The sequence below is a fragment of the Budorcas taxicolor genome, chromosome 6 (assembly GCF_023091745.1).
Source record: "Budorcas taxicolor isolate Tak-1 chromosome 6, Takin1.1, whole genome shotgun sequence".
Taxonomy (NCBI): domain Eukaryota; kingdom Metazoa; phylum Chordata; class Mammalia; order Artiodactyla; family Bovidae; genus Budorcas; species Budorcas taxicolor.
In genome coordinates this window covers 3240372-3265186 of record NC_068915.1, presented here as the reverse complement: position 1 = coordinate 3265186, position 24815 = coordinate 3240372, and positions in this window count along the sequence as shown.

The window sequence follows — 24815 nt, the reverse complement described above, 5'->3', positions numbered from 1 at the left end:
CATCACCAACTCCCGGAGTTTACTCAAAGTCATGTCCATTGAGTCGGTGATGCCATCCAACCATCTCACCCTCTGTCGTCCCCTTCTCCTCCCACCTTCAATCGTTCCCAGAATTTCCCATACCTTCCATATTGTCTTTTCCAAGGAGTCAGTTCTTCACATCAGGTAGCCAAACTATTGGAGTTTTAGCTTCAGCATCAATCCTTCCAATGAATATTCTGGACTGATTTCCTTTAAGATAGACTGGTTGGATCTCCTTGCAGTCCAAGGGACTCTCAAGAGTCTTCTCCAACACGAGTTCAAAAGCATCAATTCTTTGGCGCTCAGCTTTCTTTATAGTCCAACTGTATATATAGTCCAACTTTATAGTGCAGTCTGTCTCCTGCTGCTACTGCTGCTGCTAAGTCGCTTCAGTCGTGTCCGACTCTGTGTGACCCCAGAGACGGCAGCCCACCAGGCTTCTCCATCCCTGGGATCCTCCAGGCAAGAACACTGGAGTGGGTTGCCATTTCTTTCTCCAATGCATGAAAGTGAAAAGTGAAAGTGAAGTCACTCAGTCATGTCTGACTCCTAGCGACCCCATGGACTGCAGCCTACCAGGCGCTTCCATCCATGGGATTGCCAGGCAAGAATACTGGAGTGGGTTGCCATTGCCTTGTCCTACTTCACTCTAAATCCCTGACTTTCCTAACCTCACCCAGATATGGGCAGTTTTGAGAGAAGAGAAGAGGCAAATCACAAAGTTTTTAAAAATAATTTGCTAGAATATGAGCTCAACTGAGGAAAGTTGATTAGATCTTCTTCACTGCTATCTCCATGACCTACCACATGTGAGCAAATAACTGATATTATAAATATTTGTTGAATTAATTAATTAATTGAAAGGAATGGGAGATAGTTATGGATATATGAGTTTCTTTTTCTCTTTTTTTCTTTTTAGCATTGTTTATCTGCATCTTGCAGTAGGCTAATTAAGAACTCTTCCATTGCAAACATTATTCGCAAGTCCAAATATTTAGCCTTGCTTCTGCTTTGAAGGGACAGCTCTCTCTCATGGCCAACAGTACAGCCTCTTAAAGTCTTCACTGAAATCTGTCTTTCTAAATTAGCATTGAAAACTGCTATTAGATGTATTTTGGGTATTTCACAGTTGCATGTTTTTATTGATGGCCTCTAAACCTTATCTCTTTAATTAATGATTATTTATATCGTTGTTTTCAGTCAGTAAGTTGTGTCAAACTCTGCAATTCCATGGACTGCAGCATGCCAGGCCTCCTGTCCTGCACAATTTCCCAGAGTTGGCTCAAATTCATGCTCATTGAGTTGCTGATAGCTATATAACCACCTCATTCTGTGCAGCCCTCTTCGCCTTCAGGATATTTTATCTCCTGAATATCTCCATCAGGATATTTTCCAGTGTATTGGCTCTTCACATCAGGTGGTCAAAGTATTGGAGCTTCAGCATCAGTCCTTCCAATGAATATTCAAGGCTGATTTCCTTTAGAATTAACTGGTTTGATCTCCTTGCAGTCCAAGGGATTCTTAAGAGTTTTCTCCAGCAATAGTGTGGACAAAATAAGATTGCTTTCACAGTCTTTTCTGTAACTTTCAGCTATAACTTGAACTCAAGGGAGTAAGTGTGGCAACAACTCCTATTCAATTTAGGAAAAGTAAGCCTAATGTGGAAGCACTGGAGACCCTGTGCTTCCTGGGGCCCCCTTCTAACACCTGGAGCCCCCTTCTAATACCCAGCTATGCCGGTGTAGTACCTGCCTTCCCTTCTCTGTGGTCATAAGAGGTATGCTTTGTGTTACATCCCAACTCCCTATAGGCAGTACAATCCCAGGCTGTGTTCGCCTGGGAAGGTCTGAATATTATGTCTTTGAAAAAATATAAAATTTAAACTAATAAACTAACATATATTCAGAATAATCAAGTTTTTACCTGTGTATGGTTTGTCAAACTTTAAAACCATAACTTCCATCCAGAAACCGACCTTTCTTGGAAGCGTCCTCATTTCTTTTTTTTTTTTTTTTTTTTTTTTTTTAGTTTCTTATTTTTTAGTACTCTTTTTTTTTATTTTTATTTTTTTTTATTTTTATTTTTTCTTTTTTTTTTATTTATTTATTTATTTATTTATTTATTTATTTATTTTTTAATTTTAAAATCTTTAATTCTTACATGTGTTCCCAAACATGAACCCCCCTCCCACCTCCCTCCCCATAACATCTCTGTGGGTCATCCCCATGCACCAGCCCCAAGCATGCTGTATCCTGCGTCAGACATAGACTAGCGGTTCAATTCTTACATGATAGTATACATGTTAGAATGCCATTCTCCCATATCATCCCACCCTCTCCCTCTCCCTCTGAGTCCAAAAGTCCGTTATAGACAGCTGCGTCTTTTTTCCTGTCTTGCATACAGGGTCGTCATTGCCATCTTTCTAAATTCCATATATATGTGTTAGTATACTGTATTGGTGTTTTTCTTTCTGGCTTACTTCACTCTGTATAATCGGCTCCAGTTTCGTCCATCTCATCAGAACTGATTCAAATGAATTCTTTTTAACGGCTGAGTAATACTCCATTGTGTATATGTACCACAGCTTTCTTATCCATTCATCTGCTGAGGGACATCTAGGTTGTTTCCATGTCCTGGCTATTATAATCAGTGCTGCGATGAACATTGGGGTACATGTGTCTCTTTCAATTCTGGTTTCCTCGGTGTATATGCCCAGCAGTGGGATTGCTGGGTCATAAGGGAGTTCTATTTGCAATTTTTTAAGGAATCTCCACACTGTTCTCCATAGTGGCTGTACTAGTTTGCATTCCCACCAACAGTGTAGGAGGGTTCCCTTTTCTCCACACCCTCTCCAGCATTTATTGCTTGCAGATTTTTGGATCGCAGCCATTCTGACTGGTGTGAAGTGGTACCTCATTGTCCTCATTTCTAAAAATGCTTCTCCATCTACAGTGCCAGAAGTATTTGATTGTATATTTTTGTGGGTGTCTACCAAATAGTTTCAGATGTAACTGAGAGTCAGCAGCTTGACTAAAGAGTTTATAGCAGTGGCTTTGTTTCCTAGGCCTGCCATAATGAAGTCCCAAAACTTGGGTAGCTTTGGACAACAGAATTTAGTGTCTGAGAGTTCTGGGAGCTAGAAGTCCAAAATCAAGGTGTCGAGTGAGCTCATGTCTTCTCTGATGGCTCTAAGGGAAAATACATCCTGCCTCTTCCAGCTTCTGGGGTCCACTGGCAATCCTTGGTGTTTCTTGGCTTATGGATGTATCGCTCCAGTCACATGGCTGTCTTCCTCCTGAGGGTCTTTATATCATCTTCCCTCGGTTCGTGTCTGTCTCTCTGTACAAATACCTTTTTTATTTAAGGACAGCAATCATACAAAATAAGACCCAGCCAGTAACTTAATTTTAACTTGATCAACTGTATGATCAAGGGTCTATGTCCAAATAAGGTCACAGTCTGAGATACTGGGGGTTAGGACTTCCACATTTATTGCAAAGATGAAGGGGGCACAGCTCAACCCACAGCACACAGGAAGGATGAAGAGGGGACTGGGCATCATTAAGGAAGATGATGAGAGCTGAGTTTTCTTTGTGCCATATTAGAAAGACCAAGGAGTCAATTACACTCCCACCCCCGCTGTGTGATGGGGAAGAGGGGTGACCTGCCATCTGCCCTGCGTTCATGGTCCTAGGACCACTGCTCTGTTTCCTGATACTCAGGGTGGTGGGTTATCTGCAGGTGCCCACAGCTCTATGCTCTGGCTCTCAAGCTTCAGCATGAATCAGAATGACCTGGAAAGTTCTGGGCCCACCTCAGAGTTTCTGTTCAAAAGGCCCAGAATGGTGTCAAGATGATCAGGTCCCAGTTTCCCAGCAACCACACATGGAAAACCACTGCTTTAGTGTAAATTGGGATATGGTAAACAACAAAATCTTTTCACACTTATTAATTTATCTTCTAATTCCACTCACTTGAATGGAATGTCCCCTCCTGACACATACTATAGGCCCCCATCAATTTCAGTACAAGGTTTTTCTAATCAAATGTGAAGTCATAGTGTCAGAAATGATAATATAAAAACCCCTCCCAGAACACCTCCAGTCTGTGTTTACTTCCTGCGTTTATCTTCTGTAAATGCTGACTTAACATCCTTGAGATTCAACCTTCCCTCAGCTGCCTCCTATTCAGACAGTTTGTTTAGTTTTAGTAATCCTATTTTGAACACTCCAATCTGATATTATCTCACAAGTACCTCAAATTCAGTCTGTCCAGAACTCACCTCCAGCTTCCCCTGTCCCCGCTTTCCCTACTAATGGTCCTCTAGTCACAAGACTGGCCCAAGAGGATCTCTCTGACCCCCTGCGTCATTTGCCAAGCTGACTGCCCTACCTCTCTGGGTCCCCACTCACCCCTTCTGTTTCTGCTGTGACCAGCATTCAGCCCTCAGCTCCTCGGCTAGGTCATCTCAAGCATTACAGCCTCACCTTTGTCTTCAGCTTCCCTGACTCCAAGCTGGAGTCCATCCAGACCCCACCAGGTGGCAGGTGCTGGGGGACACAGCACTGATCACTGAGCTTCCTGCTGGAAAGCTTCTATGGCGCCTGCATCGAAAACTCCAGCCCAGCACTCAGGGCCCTGTACATTCTAGCCCTCCCTACCTTTCCTTAAATTAATTTTTATTGGAGTATAGTAGCTTTACAATGTTGTATTCGTTTCTACTCTATAGCAAAGTGAATCAGTTATATGTATACGTATATCCTCTCTCTTTCCGATTTCTTTCCATTTAAGTTACCACAGAGCGCTGAATAGAGTTCCCTATACTGTACATTAAGTTTTCATCAATTATCTCTTATACACAGTAGTGTATATATGTCAATCCCAGTCTCCTGATTCTTTCCTCACCCCTTCATGCCATAGCATCCATAAATTTGTTCTCTACAGCTATGTCTCTATTTCTGCTTTGCAAATAAGTTCCTCTGTACTGTTATGTATATATATTGCTTGTGTGCATGCTAAGTGGCTTCAGTCGTGTCCAACTCTTTGCAACCCCATGGACTGTAGGCAAGAATACTGGACAGGGCTGCCATGTCCTCCTCCAAGAGATCTTTGCCACCCAGGGATTGAAACCATGCCTCTTACGTCTCCTGCCTCTTACTTCTCCTGCATTGATTCAGTTCAGTTCAGTTCAGTTGCTCAGTCGTGTCCGACTCTTTGCGACCCCATGAATTGCAGGACACCAAGCCTCCCTGTCCATCACCAAATCCCAGAGTTCACTTAGATTTGCATCCATCGAGTCAGTGATGCCATCCAGCCATTTCATCCTCTGTCGTTCCCTTCTCCTCCTGCCCCCAATCCCTCCCAGCATTAGAGTCTTTTCCAATGAGTCAACTCTTCACATGAGGTGGCCAAAGTACTGGAGCTTCAGCTTTAGCATCATTCCTTCCAAAGAAATCCCAGGGTTGATCTCCTTCAGAATGGACTGGTTGGATCTCCTTACAGTCCAAGGGACTCTCAAGAGTCTTCTCCAACACCACAGTTTAAACGCATCAATTCTTCGGTGCTCAGCCTTCTTCACAGTCCAACTCTCACATCCATACATGACCACAGGAAAAACCATAGCCTTGCCTAGACGGACCATTGTTGGCAAAGTAATGTCTCTGCTTTTCAATATGCTATCTAGGTTGGTCATAACTTGTCTTCCAAGGAGTAGGCGTCTTTTAATTTCATGGCTGCAGTCACCATCTGCAGTGATTTTGGAGCCCAAAAATATAAAGTCTGACACTGTTTTCACTGTTTCCCCATCTATTTCCGATGAAGTGATGGGACTGGATGCCATGATCTTCGTTTTCTGAATGTTGAGCTTTAAGCCAACTTTTTCATTCTGCTCTTTCACTTTCATCAAGAGGCTTTTTAGTTCCTCTTCACTTTCTGCCATAAGGGTGGTGTCATCTGCCTATCTGAGGTTATTGATATTTCTCCCAGCAATCTTGATTCCAGCTTGTGTGTCTTCCAGTCCAGCATTTCTCATGATGTACTCAGCAAAGAAGTTAAATAAGCAGGGTGACAATATACAGCCTTGACATACTCCTTTTCCTATTTGGAACCAGTCTGTTGTTCCATGTCCAGTTCTAACTGTTGCTTCCTGACCTGCATATAGGTTTCTCAAGAGGCAGGTCAGGTGGTCTGGTATTCCCATCTCTTTCAGAATTTTCCACAGTTTATTGTGATCCACACAGTCAAAGGCTTTGGCATAGTCAATAAAGCCAAAATAGATGTTTTTCTGGAACTCTCTTGCTTTTTCTGTGATCCAGCAGATGTTGGCAATTTGATCTCTGGTTCCTCTGCCTTTTCTAAATCCAGCTTGAACAGCAGGAAGTTCATGGTTCACATATTGCTGAAGCCTGGCTTGGAGAATTTTGAGCATTATTTGCTAGTGTGTGAGATGAGTGCAATTGTGTGGTAGTTTGAGCATTCTTTGGCATTGCCTTTCTTTGGGATTGGAATGAAAACTGATCAGTGTGTGATCAAGGTCAAGACTAACAGTGATAAATCAAGATCGTCATGTAACCTTTCATGTAAACCACAATAGTGTGTACCCTTTATATAATGTGATGAAACGGTGCTGTATCTCTGTAGTGCTGCTCCTAAAAACCTGTAACTGCCATCTAATCATAAGACAAACATCAGATGAATTCTAATTGGGAGGCATAGTACAATATATCTGACCAATTTGACTCGTCACAACTGTCATGATCATCAAAAACAAAGGAAGTCTGAGAAATTCTCACAGCCAAGGGGAGCCTAAATAGATATGGCAACTAAGTGTCATGTGGTGTCCTGGATGGGATCCTGGAGAAAAAGATGTTAACACTAAGGAGATAAGAATCAAGTAGGGACTTTAGTTTAATATTAATAATAATGCATCAATACTGGTCCACCAGTTAAAACAAAAGAGCCATGTGTATGTAAGGTACTAACTAATGAGAAACCGGATGAAAGCATATGGTAACTCTCTGTACTATCTACAGTTTTTCTATATATCTAAAATTGATGTAAAATAAAGATGTTAAATAAATACACTGGCCTGTTTCTGTAGAAGATTGTAAATATCACTCATTGTATCCTCAATTACTGCTAGGTTTTGTTAACATGAGTACATTTTTTTAAGGCATCATAAATCTCTGTGTTTCACCATCATCCAATGCAAAATAAAAGAAAGGGAAATAACACCTCCTTGGGTCAATATATCCTACAGGTATAATAGATAGTGAGCATTCACAGACCAACGATGGGAATGCTCCCAGACTCAGACTCATTACTGCAACTGCTTGTGGACAACTCCCACAAGACGAGCTAGTGTCACATCAGCAACATCGTCCATCTTCAGACTCTACCCTGGACCACAGGACGTTCTGTTGATGGAAACTCGTACCACCAGATCACAGTCTACAGTCCATCAATGAGAGGCTTTGGCAACAGAGAAGAGGACACCCTTATTCTCTTGGGCAGTGACATTCAGTGGTCTGGATAAATGACAAGTGTACATTTGCATCGCCTTCTGGGTATTCTTTACTTCAGTTCTTCAGGAGGTTGGGGCCACAGGCACTGCTTTCCTGGGAATTATGCAGTTTCTTGATTTCTTGTTTAACAGTTTCTTGTATGCAGTTTCTTGATTTCTTGACTTGCCCTCCCATGATCTTCCAAAGATTCTGCAGGTAACCAATTTCTTACATTAAATTTATTCTCATTTGACACACCTTGAATGTTGGCTGGTTTACTAACAAAACACTAATTCAATTCATTAGTAGTTTGGTCGATGAATGCAGCTATCTTGTTTTCAGGGCCATTTAATTTCCAAATATGTGTGTGTGTATGCTCAGTCACTCAGTCATATTTGACTCTTTGCAGCCTCATGAACTGTAGGCCTCTAGTCTTCTCTGTCCATGGAATTTTTCAGCCAAGAATACTGAAGCAGGTTGCCATTTCCTACTCCAGAGGATCTTCCAAACCCAGGGATTGAACCCACATCTCTTTCTTCTTCTGCACTGGCAAGCAGATTCTTTACAGCTGCACCACCTGGTGAGCCCAAATATACTGCCTCACAATCTAGTAGTAATTTATTGTATTCCCATACCAGAAAAGCTTATTCAATCTGCTATATAGGAGACTGATATACAACTGAGGTAGCTTATAATCCACTCATTCTTTGGTTTCAAAGTTTGTAACTCTGGACCACATAACTTTTAACACACTCTCTACATAATCATTCTGAGTTGCATCACTTATTTTAGTAATTAATATCTCTGATATACAATAAAAAGCAAAATTTCAAACCAAGGTAGAACTGTTTGGTATTTCCCTACTGACAGAAATGAGTCCAACATGGCATTCAGAGGTCCATGTTGTAAAATAGGTATTTTTACAAAATCATCTTAAATATATTTCAAAGTTCTTGAATTAAGCTAGAAAATAAACTCAACACGGATACACCTCAACAGTGCTAACAGGTACAGCAGCCCCAAATAAAACACACATTAGAAGAACAAAAATCTAATCAGTCCCTGACTCGGCTTCCTTGGAAAGCCATGCCTTTATGCAAGAACAAGGTGTATTTTGCTATTTTGCATATATCTGTATAAGAATGTGTTGTATTCATAAACCTAGTTCTGAAGCATGCAGAGGAGGTAAAATGTGTCTCAGCCTTTGAGTAATAATAACCATCTAATAAGATAATAACCATCATCTTTGAGCAATAATAACCATAATAATAAGAAAGAAGAGAGGAAGAAGGAAGGAGTAAAGAAAGAAAAAAAAATTAATCACATAAAGGAAAATAGAAAGGGAAGAATTGAAGAGAGAAAAAGAATGAATTAAAAAAAGAAAGAAATATATAATATTTTCTTAATCCATAGTAATTTTTACTGGGAATTCTTGACTCAAGCTAAGAACTCACTTACTCTAGCCTAGACAAATATTTTTAAGTTCATTTCTATAGTACTACATGAATTTCCCAGAAAGGTTTGTCTGTAAAAATTCAAGCATGCATTATTATATGGTATGCAAATTGTATATTACTTATCAATTATAAATTATGAAACTGGACTACTCAGAGTATACAAAGTAAGTTTTACTATATCCATATTTGCTACAAAATAGGTGCTCAGATTTTTGAACATTAATAAATACTTCTAATTGCAATATTAATTAAAATATCTAAATTTATTTGATACATATTATAAAGAGGCATTTTATGATCATTATCCTGTTTAAGACTCAAAGATGTCATCTAAGGTATGTTGTATGCTATTACTCCCTTTATACAAGTATGAAACATGATGCACAGTTTTAATAACATAAACACACAATCTACATACACACAGACTTTTTGTCAAGGTTTTATTTATTTATTTGGTCTAAGGAAAGACCATAGAATCAGCCTTTGAAAAGATGCTAACTTAAGACAAACTAAACTGCCCAACCTGTGAGGATGGCTACAAAATGAGATGAAATCCCATTAAATGACATTAGAACTTTTATTATGCTTATGCACAACACTGTTCAGTGAAGAATTTAACCATAAGAATTTTAGTGAACCAAAAAGCATTAAACAGAAATTAGTTAATTTAAAACTAAATAACAACTTAGCTGTTTATAAGGAAAATTTGACTCTACTACTTTCATTATTTCTTTCAGTTTGAATTATAACAATCAAGCTAGACTTCTAAAAGCAAGCAAAACCTCCCCCATACTCTGTATTTTTGTAAAAATGTAGTTCTGGCTATTCTTTGGGATAATTAAAATTTATTACACAGTTTTCCCATATTTCTGAAGCTTGGAATATACAGACATAGTTCACATTTACTTAAAAATGTGTTAGTTTTTTACCTCTCCCATTTTTTTTCCAAGTTCTATTTTCCAGTAAATTATTTATAGCAGCAGACCTGAAGCACCAAGTCTTCTGTTTCATCCTAATTGCTATAATCATTTTTCCTATATATTTAGATGAGATGAATCACTTTTTAGAAATGCAGTGTGTATATTTAGTATGAATTTGTGTCCTAAATTTACTAAGGAAGACACAATATCCTGAAATTGTCATCATGTATTATAACAGACTTAATGTTACTTTGACATGTCAAAAATACTGCTGTTTCCTGTCAAGCTTTCCTGAAGTATTTCACTGTTACCATTCAGTTTCTCTCAAGTTAAATAACTAGGTAAATAGCATGAGTTCTAATGATTCACCTAAACTACTTGCAGGGGAACATGTAAGTATATTTGAAAGTTTACATAAGTTACATTTGACTAGAAGTAACTGTAGCTCAATTTAGAAGAGAATAATTTATGATTCTTCTTCACCAGCTTGAAAAAAAAAAATATTCTTGATGTCTTTTCTGGGTTCATCAGAAACTTCTAGAGCAGAGTTTCTGCTAGAGAGGTGACCCTAACAAATTTTGATGTCTATTATATAAAAATAGGATTTCAATCAGAGATTGTCAATTTTGTTAAGCCACACAAGACAGGATGGACATTTAAAGTAGGCAGTGGAACTTGGGGAAACCTGAAGAGGAATACATGTGTGCATGTGAAGTCACATAATTTGCCAGGCTCCTCTATCCATGGGGATTCTCCAGGCAAGAATACTGAAATGGGTTGCCATTTCCTTCTCCAAGGGATCATCCCAACCCAGGGATCGAACCCACATCTCCTGCATTGGTGGGTAGGTTGTTTAGCACTGAGCCACCTGGGAAGCTAGTGAAGAGGAATAAATCCTCTTTCATTTCACCAAAACTCATATAGGTCTTTGCAGTTGGTGTTCTATTAACAAAAGGTAAAAAGTAAGTGTTCTTTTGACTTTTGCTGTTTTAAAATGCCCTTAAATGGAAGCCAACATTTATCCTATGTGCTTCCTTAGAAAGGAAAGAGAAATTAACAATTAACGTTAATTCTATCTTTGCAAAGATACCTGTCTTTGCAAAGACAGATATCTTTGCAAACAATTGTAGTGCAGAGGTTCATGCACCTATCCATTCACTTACAACAGAATGTACCTTCTTTTTTTTAATTAACTTTCATTTCATTTTGGAAATTTAGTCACAATTTTTAAACACTGTATTTTTGTTTTATTTTATCAAAACTCTTTTAGTCCTTTATTCTTACCTCTGAGATGCATTTTTTTCCTGCACTCTTTCTCTTTTTTGCAGACAGTGAGTTTACTTTTAACATTTTAACTTCTCAGAAAAAACAAAAATTCTTTTTTATTGTTTTTTTTAAATATAAAGCACTAGACTTCTAAAAGTCCTCTAAAGGACTGCCTAATGATAAACATACACTAATATTATTAAGCCCTTTAGGTACTCTCTGGAGACCCAGGACTAATCTGGAAATCTTTTCATCTCTGATGTAAAACTTGGCTACTTCAGTTTCCCAGAGACTTTGGTAACTAAAAATGGTCAAGGAGAGAAATAAAGTGTGATGCCATCATGTACTTTGAAAACACACTGTGAAACTCTCCCAGGCCTCCTTCTAACAGGCTGGGGTTGGACATGAGCAATGTTTCCTGAGCTAGAAATAGGAATTGACAAACAATATGAATTATTTAAGCCTTAAGTTAGTAATTTTAGCTGTGATGTTTGCAATCAGTGTCTCCTTTTTTAAAGTGAATTAGCAAATGTAAAAATCAAAATGTGGTCGATATTGATGAATGTACTTGCACCTCTGATTAATCCCTGGTTTTTAGAGAAGTCTAACTTTGTTTCTAACTGCAGATGGTGACTGCAGCCATGAAATTAAAAGACGCCTACTCCTTGGAAGAAAAATTATGCCCAACCTAGATAGCATATTGAGAAGCAGAGACATTACTTTGCCAACAAAGGTCCATCTAGTCAAGGCTATGGTTTTTCCAGTGGTCATGTATGGATGTGAGAGTTGGACTGTGAAGAAAGCTGAGCACAGAAGAATTGATGGTTTTGAACTGTGGTGTTGGAGAAGACTCTTGAGAGTCCCTTGGACTGCAAGGAGATCCAACCAGTCCATTCTGAAGGAGATCAGCCCTGGGATTTCTTTGGAAGGAATGATGCTAAAGCTGAAACTCCAGTACTTTGGCCACCTCATGTGAAAAGTTGACTCATTGGAAAAGACTCTGTTGCTGGGAGTAATTGGGGGCAGGAGGAGAAGGGGATGACAGAGGATGAGATGGGTGGATGGCATCACTGACTCAATGGACGCAAGTCTGAGTGAACTCCAGGAGTTGCTGACGGACAGGGAGGCCTGGCATGCTGCAATTCATGGGGTCGCAAAGAGTCGGACACGACTGAGTGACTGAACTGACTGAACTGAACTGAGATTTGTTTCCATTCCATGGGACTGTCCCATCTGAAGGGTATCTTCAATGCCAGGAATTAGCAAAGGAAAAAGCTCCATAAGCAACAATGGTGGTGGTGGTGGTGCTGCTGCTGCTGCTGCTCGTATTATTAAGCCCTAATATTATATTAATATTAATTTTATTTATTAATATTATTTAATTTATTTATATTAATTTATTATATTAATATTAATATTATATTATATTATATAATATTACTGAACAGCAACAACAGGAGCAAATGACTTAGACATCCTCTATCCTTAGTTTCTAGTCTGACCAATTTTAACAACAAAGGATCAGACACCAGCAGCCAAGCCCTGCTGGAACCCACGTTCTTACACCATCCCCTGAGGACTTCGGTTTTCCCATTGTCTTATTAACAAAAGGAAAAAAGACAGTGCCTTTTAACCTTTTGCTGTTTTAAAATGTCCTTAAAAGGAAGCTAAAGAGTTCTCCTATGTGTTTCTAAGTGAAAGAGAAATTAACAATTAATATTTATTCTATCTATACCAGAAATACATCTTTACAAGCACTTACAGTGCAAGGCGGAGAAGGCGATGGCACCCCACTCCAGTACTCTTGCCTGGAAAATCCCATGAAAGGGGGAGCCTGGTAGGGTGCCGTTCATGGGGTCGTGAAGAATCGGACATGACTGAGCGACTTCACTTTCACTTTTCACTTTCATGCACTGGAGAAGGAAAAGGCAACCGACTCCAGTGTTCTTGCTTGGAGAATCCCAGGGATGGGGAGCCTGGTGGGCTGCCGTCTATGGGGTTGCACAGAGTCAGACATGACTGAAGTGACTTAGCAGCAGCAGCAGCAACAGTGCAAGGGGATTATGCACCTAGACATTCACTTATAACAAACAGGAAGTAACTTCTTTGTTTTTCTTTTTTTTTATTAACTTTTTTTTTAATTTTCAAAAATTATTCATGATATTTTAACTATATTTTCCCCAATAAAAGTAACTTTGCAGATTTTCTCTGCCAGAAATCATTTTTATAACAATTTACAGCTGGTTAAACTAAACTAAAAAGAGGTCAAATGCCTTGTCCCAAAAGAATACCAAATTAGTTACAGTGTCAGGAAATAGAAACCAAGTCTCATGATTCTCTATCCAGTATTCTAGTTCACACTGAAAATTTGAATTATTAAAAATAGTTCTAGAGAAGAAGTACTCTTATGGGGCCTATATATTTGAAATAAGACAATTGCCCCTGTGTTAACTATAAAGAATAAGAATTTGATTCTTGTTTAAGTTAAAATATAATTAAAAAGTAATTATGTGTTCCTTCTATAGAAAGGCATTATCAAGCTATTTAAATATTAGCTTCAGATGGATACCCTTTTGCCTCAGCTGGAAAAGAATCTGCCTGCAGTGCAGGAGACCTGGGTTTGATCCCTGGGTTGGGAAGATCCCCTGCAGAAGGAAAAGGCTACCCACTCCAGTATTCTGGCCTAGAGAATTCCATGGACTAGAGAAATCCATGGGGTTGAAAGAGTCGGACATGACTGAGCGACTTTCATTTTTCACTCACTTTCAGATGGGTACACAAAGTGTTGTGTTGTTTTTTTTTTTTAAACCACAATAGCTCTCCCAGTCAAAGCAACTGCATAATATCTGCAGTGACTGTGTTAAATCTCACAAAATGCATTACCTGTAATACAAAGTCACTGACATTTTACAGGTGAGGAAAATGCAGCTAGGAAAAGAAGATTAAATACACTCCCTAGAGGCTTCCTTGGTGGTTCAGTGGTAAAGAATCTGCCTGCTAATGCAGGAGACACGGGTTCAATCCCTGATCTGGAAAGATCGCACATGCCGCAGAGCAACTAGGCCCATGCACTGTAACCACTGAGCCTGCGCTCTAGAGCCCTGGAGCCGCACCTGCAGTGCCCACATGTCCGGGCTACTGAGGCCTGAGTGCTGCAGAGCCCGTATTCCATAAGAGGGGTCACTGCAGTGAGAAGCCTGTGCACTGCAACTGGAGAACAGCCCCTGCTCACAGCAACTAGAGAAAAGCCTGAAGGCAATGAAGACCCAGCACAGACAAAAATATAAATAATTATAAATGCATTCCCTGAGTCAAACTGCTGGAAAAGGACGTTTCTGTGACTTGAACCTATGGGGAGTTTAAGTCTCATTGCATGCTCTTACTAAGTAGAATACTTGTTTATTCTATAATGAAGAGCCCAAGACCAATGATAGTGATATAAAAATCATTAAGGCAATTTATATGCAGAGATAAAGCTTGGAATTTGTCAATATTTGTTTAATCTATAACAGAATGGAAAAAACTCATTTTTTAAAAAAACTCATTCATACAACGTCAGCCTTAAAAAGTTATAGAAGCAATCACATTTTCAAATAAAAATAAATTATGAGTGAGTAACTTTCCACTGGGACATTTAAGGACATTTATTTCAATCAGCATCTCTTGAGCACTGCCATATGTCAGGTCACAACTTCTCATGGCCCTCCAGTCCCATCCGTTTTGTCCCAGAGACAAGACCCTCATCAGGACCTGGGTCTGTCTTACCTGCTCTGACATGGGACTCACTTAGGTATGGTAACATGAGCACAAATTATCACTAGGGAGAGCAGCTGGTCCACATGAGTCATAAAGTCACAAAGAAACAAATGCTTTTTTAAATTTATTTTATTGAAGTATAGTTGATTTACAATGTATTAATTTCTGCTTCACAGCAAAGTGACTCAGCCAAATATAATATGTATGTGTGTGTATACACACACACACACACACACACACACGCATTCTTTGTTGTATTCTTTTTCATTATGGTTTATCATAAGATATTTTAAGACTTCTCTGGTGGCTCAGATGGTAAAGCATCTGCCTACAATGTGTGAGACCTGGGTTCAATCCCTGGGTCAGGAAGATCCTCTGGGGAAGAAAATGGCAACCTACTCCAATATTCTTGCCTGGAAAATCCCATGGATGGAGGAGCCTAGTAGGCCACAGACCATTGGGTCACAAAGAGTCTCAGACAAATGTATATATATATGTATATATATATATACACACACACACACACACACACACACACACGCATATAATAATGTATATACATACATTATTTGTTGTATTCTTTTTCATTATGGTTTATCATATGATATTTTATACAGTACACTGTGCTATACAATAGGACATTAGGTGCAGACAAATACTGTTTAAAACAAAAAATTAATAAGTCAAAAATCAATGCTAAGAGTCTTGGCAGGCTGGTAAGTCTTCACCAAGTTTATGAAAGTACGAAAGTGAAAGTCACTCAGTCGTGTCTGACTCTTTTTGACCCAATAGACTGTACAGTCCATGTAATTCTCCAGGCCAGAATACTGGGGTGGGTAGCTTTTTCCTTCTCCAGGAAATCTTCCCAGCCCAGGGACAGAATCCAGGTCTCCTGCATTGCAAGTGAGCTCTTTACCAGCTAAGCCACAAGGGAAACCAAATTTGAGTAATGTCATAACAACCTTCCTACCCAATAGAATAAAAAGATGAAGTGGATTGTTTAATTGAAAGTTGACTAGAACAGGTATTAACAAAAGAAAGATATACATTTCCTTTTTTTATTAACTTAACACCTATATATTCACAGTCATTTGCAATCTTTAGGTTGTCAGACTTAAGACTGCTTTGGTTAAACATCTGTGATCAGATGCTCAAGTTGCCTTTCTTGCCTAAACCACAATTGTAATATATTATCCTAAGATTTCTAGTTTATGACTCTTGAAAGTAGAACAAGAACATTAAAATCCTTACAGGCAACTTAATGAAGAATCCCTCTGGCCTTTTTTTCATCATTTCCCTTCTGTTATTTAGAGTTGTCTAGCACACAGCTATTTTTTTCTCTTTTAATATATATATTAAAAAATATTCTATTTTATATGGAAGTGTAATTGATCAACAACGTTGTGTTAGATTCAGGTGTACAGCAGAGTGATTCAGCTTTTCATATACATATATCTATAATAATAGGGAAGAACTACACAAAAAATGGCCTTAAGGACCTGGATAACTAAGATGGTATGGTCACTCACCTAGAGTCAGACATCCTAAAGTGTGAAGTCAAGCGGGCCATAGGAAAAATTACTATGAACAAAACTAGAGGAGGTGACAGAATTCCAGCTGAGCTATTTAATATTCAATATGTATTCAGTTCAGTTCAGTTCATTTCAGTTGTTCAGTCATGTCCGACTCTTTGAGACCCCCTGAACCATGGCACGCCAGGCCTCCCTGTCCATCACTGACTCCCGTAGTCCACCCAAATCCATGTCCATCGAGTCAGTGATGCTACTAACCATCTCATCCTCTGTCGTCCCCTTCTCCTCCTGCCCTCAATCTTTCCCAGCATCAGGGTCATTTCCAACGAGTCAGCTCTTCACATGAGGTGGCCAAAGTATTGGAGTGTCAGCTTCAACATCAGTCCTTCCAATGAACACCCAGGACTGAACTCCTTTAGGATGGACTGGTTGGATCTCCTTGCAGTCCAAGGGACTCTCAAGAGTCTTCTCCAACACCACAGTTCTAAAGCATGAATTCTTTGGCACTGAGCTTTCTTTATAGTCCAACTCTCACATCCATACATGACTACTGGAAAAATCACAGCGTTGACGAGACAGACCTTTGTTGACAAAGTAATGTCTCTGCTTTTTAATATGCTATCTACGTTGGTCATAACTTTCCTTCCAAAGAGTAAGTGTCTTTTAATTTCATGGCTGCAATATATCAACAAATTTGGAAAACTCATCAGTGGTCACAAGACTGAAAGAGGTTAGTTTTCATTCCAATCCCAAAGGAGAGCAATGCCAAAGAATATTCAAATTACCATACAGTTGTGCTCATTTCATATGCTATCAAGGTAATGCTCAAAATCCTTCAAGTTAGGCTTTAGCCAGGCTTCCCTGATAGCTCAGTTGGTAAAGAATCTGCTTGCAATGCAGGAGACCCTGGTTCAATTCCTGGATCAGGAAGTTCCCTTAGAGAAGGGAAAAGCTACGCACTCCAGTATTCTGGCCTAGAGAATTCCATGGAGAGTCCATGGGGTCGCAAAGAATAGGACACAATAGAGCGACTTTCACTTTCACTTTCAGGCTTCAGCACTCCTTCAAGCTAGACTTTAGTAGTATGTGAACAGAGAACTTCCAGATGTTCAAGCTGGGTTTTGAAGAGGCAGAGGAACTGGAGATCAAATTGCCAGAATTTGTTGGATCATGGAGAAAGCAAGTAAATTCCAGAAAACAGCTACTTCTGCTTCACTGACTATGCTAAAGCCTTTGATTATGTTAATCACAACTGTGGAAAATTCTGATAGAAATGGGAGTGTCACACCACCTTACCTGTCTTCTGAGAATGAGAATCAAGAAGCAATAGTTAGAACTGGACATGGAACAAGTGACCTATTCAAAATTGGGAAAAGAATATGACAAAACTGTATATTGTCACTCTGCTTATTTAACTTATATGCAGAGTACATCATGCATAATCACAAGCTGGAATTGAGATTGCCAGGAGAAAAATCAACAACCTCAGATATACAGATGATACCACTATAATGGCAGAAAGCAAAGAGAAACTAAAGAGCCTCCTCATGAAGGTAAAAGAGGAGAGTGTAAAAGCTGGCATGAAACTGAACATTAAAAAAACTAAGATCATGGCCTACAGTCTTGGTTTTTCATGGCTTCAGGCTATGGTTTTTCTAGTAGTTGTATACAGATCTGAGAGTTGGACCATAAATAAGGCTGAGTGCCAAAGAATTGATGTTTTTGAATTATGCTGGAGAAGACTCTTGAGACAGTCTCTTGGACAGATAGGAGATCAGATCAGTCAATCCTAAAGGAAATCAACCCTGAATATTCATTGGAAAGTCTGTTGCTGAAGCTGAAACTCCAATACTTTGGCCACCTGATGCGACAAGCTGACTATTTGGAAAAGACTCTGATGCTGAGAAAGATTGCAGGCAAAAGGATAAAGGGGGTGGCAGAGAATGAGATGGCTAGACAGCATCACTGACACAATAGACACAAATCTGAGCCAACTGCAGGAGATAATGGTGGGCAGAGGAGCCCAGCGTGCTAAAGCCAATGAGGTTGCAAATAGTGGGACATGACTTTGTGACTGAACAACAAAAATAACGCTTTTTTCAAATTCTTCTCCCATTTAGCTTATTAAAGAATATTGAGTAGGGTTCCCTGTGCTATGTAGGTCCTTGTTGGCTCTTTATTTTGAATATAGCATTGTGTGCATGTCAATCCCACACTCCCAACTTATCCCTCCACCTGGTAACCATAAACTTATTCTCTAAGTCTGTATGTCTGCTGCCATACACCTAATTTGAATGTGCTTATTAAGTTTTTCAACATATTAAAAGTAATGGCAACTACAAGCTTTTTTAACCCATATTTTACCATATTATGTAATATCTAAATTACAGAAGTAAAATAGTGATTCAACCATTATCATCAGATTTAATTGCTAATTGTGTTTTAATTAAAACACAGTTGAAACATGTATACTATAATGTAAGAAACAGAATTGCCAGTCTAGGTTCAATACAGGCTACAGGATGCTTGGGGCTGGTGCACTGGGATGACCCAGGGAGATGATACGAGGAGGGTGGTGGGAGGGGGGTTCAAGATTGGGAACTCATGTACACCCATGGTGGATTCATGTCAATGTATGGCAAAACCAACACAGTATTGTAAAGTAAAAAAAATTAATTAATAAAAACAACAACAACACACAATCGACTCTTGGGAAGCCCAATATGAGCAGAAGAACACAGGGATGCTCAGAAAAAGCCTATTAGTGGTAAATATTTGTTGTGTCATGGGTATCTGTCAGTATCGTACAAAGGGAAAGGAAAACATCATGATGTCCAGTGAAAGACACCACAAAGCAGTCATTTCAATAAGACACCTCAGGATCTTCAGTTTTTATGCCGGTCAATTCAGAACAATTTCAGCTTTCCTGAGCTGAATGAATTAGAGTTAGCCTAAGGAGACTCTCATTTTTCTGAAAGTGAGCTTGCTCTTAACACTTAAGCTGAAATCTTCAGCCTATCAAAATAAACTCCTGGGTGCCTCTAGACAATGCTTGGAAGCTCTTGCAGTTTATCTCTTATATTTGCCCTCAAAAATGCTGTTAATTTCATAATTATTATATTAATACTGAATCCATAAGAGAGAGTACTGTTGTGCTTATATTTGAAGACATTTGGTGTTGAAGGTATTTTGGAATGCCTGAATAGCAAAATGATATAAAATATTTATAGAGATAATGTTCATAATATTTTTCTAGGACATAAAAAGTATTCCTGTATGTTCCACTTCAGTAAATTAAATGCCAATCATTTTCTCTGCCATGCATCCTGAAAACTTTTCCACATGACCAAAGTTCCACGTGGCAGAAGATTTTAGAGAGAAAATGGTAACAAAATGTTCAGTATTTATCATCCAAGAAATTCCCTAAGGAAACCAGCAGTCCTTCTAAGCATCTCCTAATGAAAATACATTTTGCTATGACATGGCTCATAAAAACTTGTGAATATTTCTGAAAAGGCGATCGGTCAAGCACAGTAAGTATATAGCAGTCCAGTTCCTTCTTGGTGTTCTGAATGAGCTCATGTTCAACTGCTCTTATATACAATAAGTTAAGAGTGTGGGCCACACTCATCCTCTGCAAGGGCCCACACTCTGTCTGTGGAGGGTGCTTCTCTCCGAACCTGAATAAATCTACTTCTTACCTATCACTTTGTCTCTCACTGAATTCTTTCTGGGATGAAACATCAAGAACCTGAGCTTCATTAAGTCCTGAAACCCGCCAATACAGAAGGCTCTAGAAAGAAGAATTCTCAGGACCAATCCATGTGGCTGGAGGCAGCCTGGGTCTGGGGCTCACTGTCTCAGGCCACTTTGGAATCCACACCTTTAGCCTACAGAGATCTGGGTCTTGACAAGTTGGTCATTTTGAGCTGTTAGCCTGTCATCTTCTCGGTTGGCTGTCTCCCCAGTTGAAGTCCCTTCCTTGCCTCAGCATCTCATCTCTCAGATTTGCTGGCCTGTCACGCAGTGAGCAGAGCAAACTTGACTCAGTAACACTTCCAGAGCCCGCTCTGTGCATTTATATCCATATACATGAATGTATACAGGTGAAGAGTGGTGTTTTGTGGGTGTTCTTTTACATAAACTAGATCACACTAATTCTCGTTGTTCTGCAACTTGCGTTTGTCACTTACCAGTCCATCTGGGAGATTAACAAACATATACTGAGCACTCACCCTGTGCCAGACACAGTTTCTAAGAGGTGGAGAGACTTTGGCGTACAGCCTGAAAATCCTTACCCTCATGGAGCTGACATTCTAATAGTGGGGGTGCAGGGAGGGGGAATAACATAAGTGAGTGAAATATATAGTATGCTAGGTGATAACGAGCCTTAGGGAGAATAGGAAAGTAGGGGGGGGAGGAGTGGGAAGAGAGGACATGGCAGGAGGGGCTGCAATTTTAAACAGAATGGTCAGGGAAGGCCTCATGAGAAGGTCTGCAGAAGGTGGGTGAGCAAGTCAACCAGACACCTGAGGAAGGAGCATTCCATGCCAGGAGTGTGGCCGGGGTCCTGAAACAAAAGTCAACTGATTCCTGGAGCTGGTGAGAGATAGGGAGACTAGTTAGAGAGGAGGACTTTGGCTTTGAGTAAGATGGAGCCATTGGGCCACTGTGAGCAGAGAAGTGATGTGATCTGAGTTACATTTTACCCAGAAGTGAGAAGTGGCTGGATTCAAGTACCTATTGCAGAGAGAACTGACAACATTGGCTGAGGAAGTGGCTGTGGGATGTGTGATGACTGTTGGGGAGGAAAAGACTTCCCCTCAATCCTTTTAGGTTCTTTTTGTTGGTCTAGTCATTAAATTGATGTAAGACAGATTATCAGGAGGAAAATTAAATTTTGACTTGGTACTTACAGGAATTCATAGATATATGAAGCTCAAAGAAATGACCAAAGCAAGCAGCTTTTATACCTTTTAGACAAAGAAACAATAAATGTGTGAAGAACTGACAAGACAAAGAAACTTAGGTTTGGGTACCAATCAGTGAAATACCCAAGCAGAGTTTGTTAACACAGCACTTACCCTGTGCCAAGCACTGTCTTAACACCTGAAGAGACCTTCCTGGCATTGGCAGTGAGGATGTTTCCCTGTTTCTGTTTTCAGGGACACAGAGAGGAGGGTCATAGTGTCCTTTCTGCACTGGCTGTTTCTCAGATAACTTTAATTCAACATAATTAATATGCCAAAGTGGCATATTTGGGGTGGCCTGTCACATCTTGACCCCAAGTTTTTTGATCTGAGTGCTCCATTGAAAGCACAGATTCCCCATTTTAGAAATGCAGAAGACTGTGAGAGGAGCAGGTTTTGGGGGGGGAGGCATCAAGTATTTGGTGCTGCGCCTGCTAAATGTGGTGTAACAACTAGATATCCAGGTGGTGATGCCAAGGAGGCCACTGGTTATACAGGGGTGGATTTCAAGATAGAGGTCCCTCACAAATTAACTTGTCTGCTAAGGAGAAACAAAGGGAGGGTTGGGTTGGGAGATTAGGATTAGCAGACGCAAACTATTGTTACTGAGAATGGATAAACAACAAGGTCTTATTGTGTAACGCAGGAACTATATTCAATATCCTGTGATAAAACATCATGGAAAAGAATATATATATATATATATATATATATATATATATATATATATATATATATATATATATATAACTAAATCACTTTGCCTTACAGCAGAAAGTAACACAACACTGTAAATCAACTATATTTCAATAAAAACTTTTTTAAAAAGAAAAAAGTGTGTGTATATTGTTATGTATTTATACATATATAAAATTTTTAAACTGTCAATCAGTTTTATTGGCATTTTAAATGTCTTCTAAAAAATTGTCCAGGGGTGTGAAATTGGCCTATTAAGAGCGATTTTTGAGCTGAAGTAAGAGCCAAAAGATGGAATTTCTCCTTTTAGCATTAATTTTTCATTAAAAATCATGAGGTTCAATTTCTACCATATTATTTTAAAAATCATTGTTTTATACAAATAAAAGTAAACCAGTCATTCTTTTAAAGCATAATGTGTTTTGGATTCACTTTATACAGAAACTTAACTGTACAAAATGCTGAATATATGTAAGGATTTTTTGTTTGCTTGTTTGATACCTTTCTTAACATTTGCTTCATTTCACTTAAGTTCAGTTGCTCAGTTGTGTCTGACTCTTTGCAACCCCATGGACTGCAGCACTCCAGGCCACCCTGTCCATCACCAACACCCGGAGTTTACTCAAACTCATGTCCATTCAGTTGGCGATGCCATCCAACCATCTCATCCTCTGTTGTCCCCTTCTCCTCCTACCTTCAATATTTCCCAGCATCAGAGTCTTTTCAAATGAGCCAGTTCTTCCCTTCAGATGGCCAAATCATTGGAGTTTCGGCTTCAGCATCAGTCCTTCCAATGAATATTCAAGACTGATTTCCTTTAGGATGGACTAGTTGTATCTCCTTGCAGTCCAAGGGACTCTCAAGAGTCTTATCCAGCATCACAGTTCAAAAGCATCAATTCTTTGGCACTCAGCTTTCTTTAAGTCAAACTCTCACATCCATACATGACCACTGGAAAAACCATAGCCTTGACTGATTGGACCTTTGTTGACAAAGTAATGTCCCTGCTTTTTAATATGCCATCTAGGTTGGTCATGGAGAAGGCAATGGTACCCCACTCAAGTACTCTTGCCTGGAAACTCCTATGGATGGAGGAACCTGGTGGGCTGCAGTCCGTGAGGTTGCAAAGAGTCGGACACGACTGAGTGACTTCACTTTCACTTTTCACTTTCATGCATTGGAGAAGGAAATGGCAAGCCACTCCAGTGTTCTTGCCTGTAGAATCCCAGGGATGGGGGAGCCTGGTGGACTGCCATCTATGGAGTCGCACGGAGTCAGACACCACTGAAGTGACTTAGCAGCAGTAGCAGCTAGGTTGGTCATAACTTTTCTTCCAAGAAGTAAGCATCTTTTAATTTCATGGCTGCAGTCACCATCTACAGTGATTTTAGAGCCCCCAAAAATAAAGTCTGCCATTGATTCCATTGTTTTTCCATCTATTTGCTGTGAAGTGATGGAACCAGATACCATGCTCTTAGCTTTCTGAATGTTGAGCTTTAAGCCAACTTTTTTCACTCTTCTCTTTTACTTTCAACAAGAGGCTCTTCAGTCTTTCTTTGCTTTCTGCCATAAGGGTGGTGTTATCTGCATATCTGAGGTTATTGATATTTCTCCTGGCAATCTTGATTCCAGTTTGTGCTTCATCCAGCCCAGTATTTCTCATAATGTGCTTTGCATATAAGTTAAATAAGCAGGATGACAATATACAGCCTTTACATACACCCTTTCCTATTTGGAATCAGTCTGTTGTTCCATGTCCAGTTCTAATTCTTGCGTCTTGACCTGAATACAGATTTTTAAGGAGGCAGGTCAGGTGGTCTGGTATTCCCATCTCTCTCAGAATTTTCCTCAGTTTGCTGTGATCTACACAGTCAAAGGCTTTGGCATAGTCAATAAAGCTAAAATAGATGTTTTTCTGGATCTCTCTTGCTGTTTCAATGATGCAGTGGATGCTGGCAATTTGATCTCTGGTTCCTCTGCCTTTTCTAAAACCAGCTTGAACATCTGGAAGTTCATGGTTCTCATATAGTTGAAGCCTGGCTTGGAGAATTTTGAGCATTACTTTACTAACGTGTGAGATGAGTGCAATTGTGTGGTAGTTTGAGCATTCTTTGGCATTGCCTTTCTTTGGGATTGGAATGAAAACTGACCTTTTCTGGTCCTGTGGCCACTGCTGAGTTTTCTAGATTTGCTGGCATATTGAGTGCAACACTTTCACAGCATCATCTTTTAGGATTTGAAATAGCTCAACTGGAATTCCATCACCTCCACTAGCTTTGTTCATAGTGATGTTTCCTAAAGCCCACTTAACTTCACATTCCAGGATGTCTGACTCTAGGTGAGTGATCACACCATCGTGATTATCTGGGTCGTGAAGATCTTTTTTGTACAGTTCTTCTGTGTATTCTTGCCACCTCTTTTTAATATCTTCTGCTTCTTTTAGGTCAGTCTTACTTAGCTCTCATTCAGCCTGGATCATAAAGTAATGTGTGGTGTGTATGCCCAGCAGTGGAATTGCTGGGTCATAGGCGTTGGAGAAGCTGTGAGGAGATACCCCCCTCCAAGGACTAAGGAGAAGGCCCAGCCAGATGGTAGGAGGGGTAAATTCATGTTTAGAATCAAACCCCATTCTCGCCAGAGAAGCTCAGAGGGCTCAAGCACACCTTGTGTGCACCAGGACCCAGAAACCCCACAG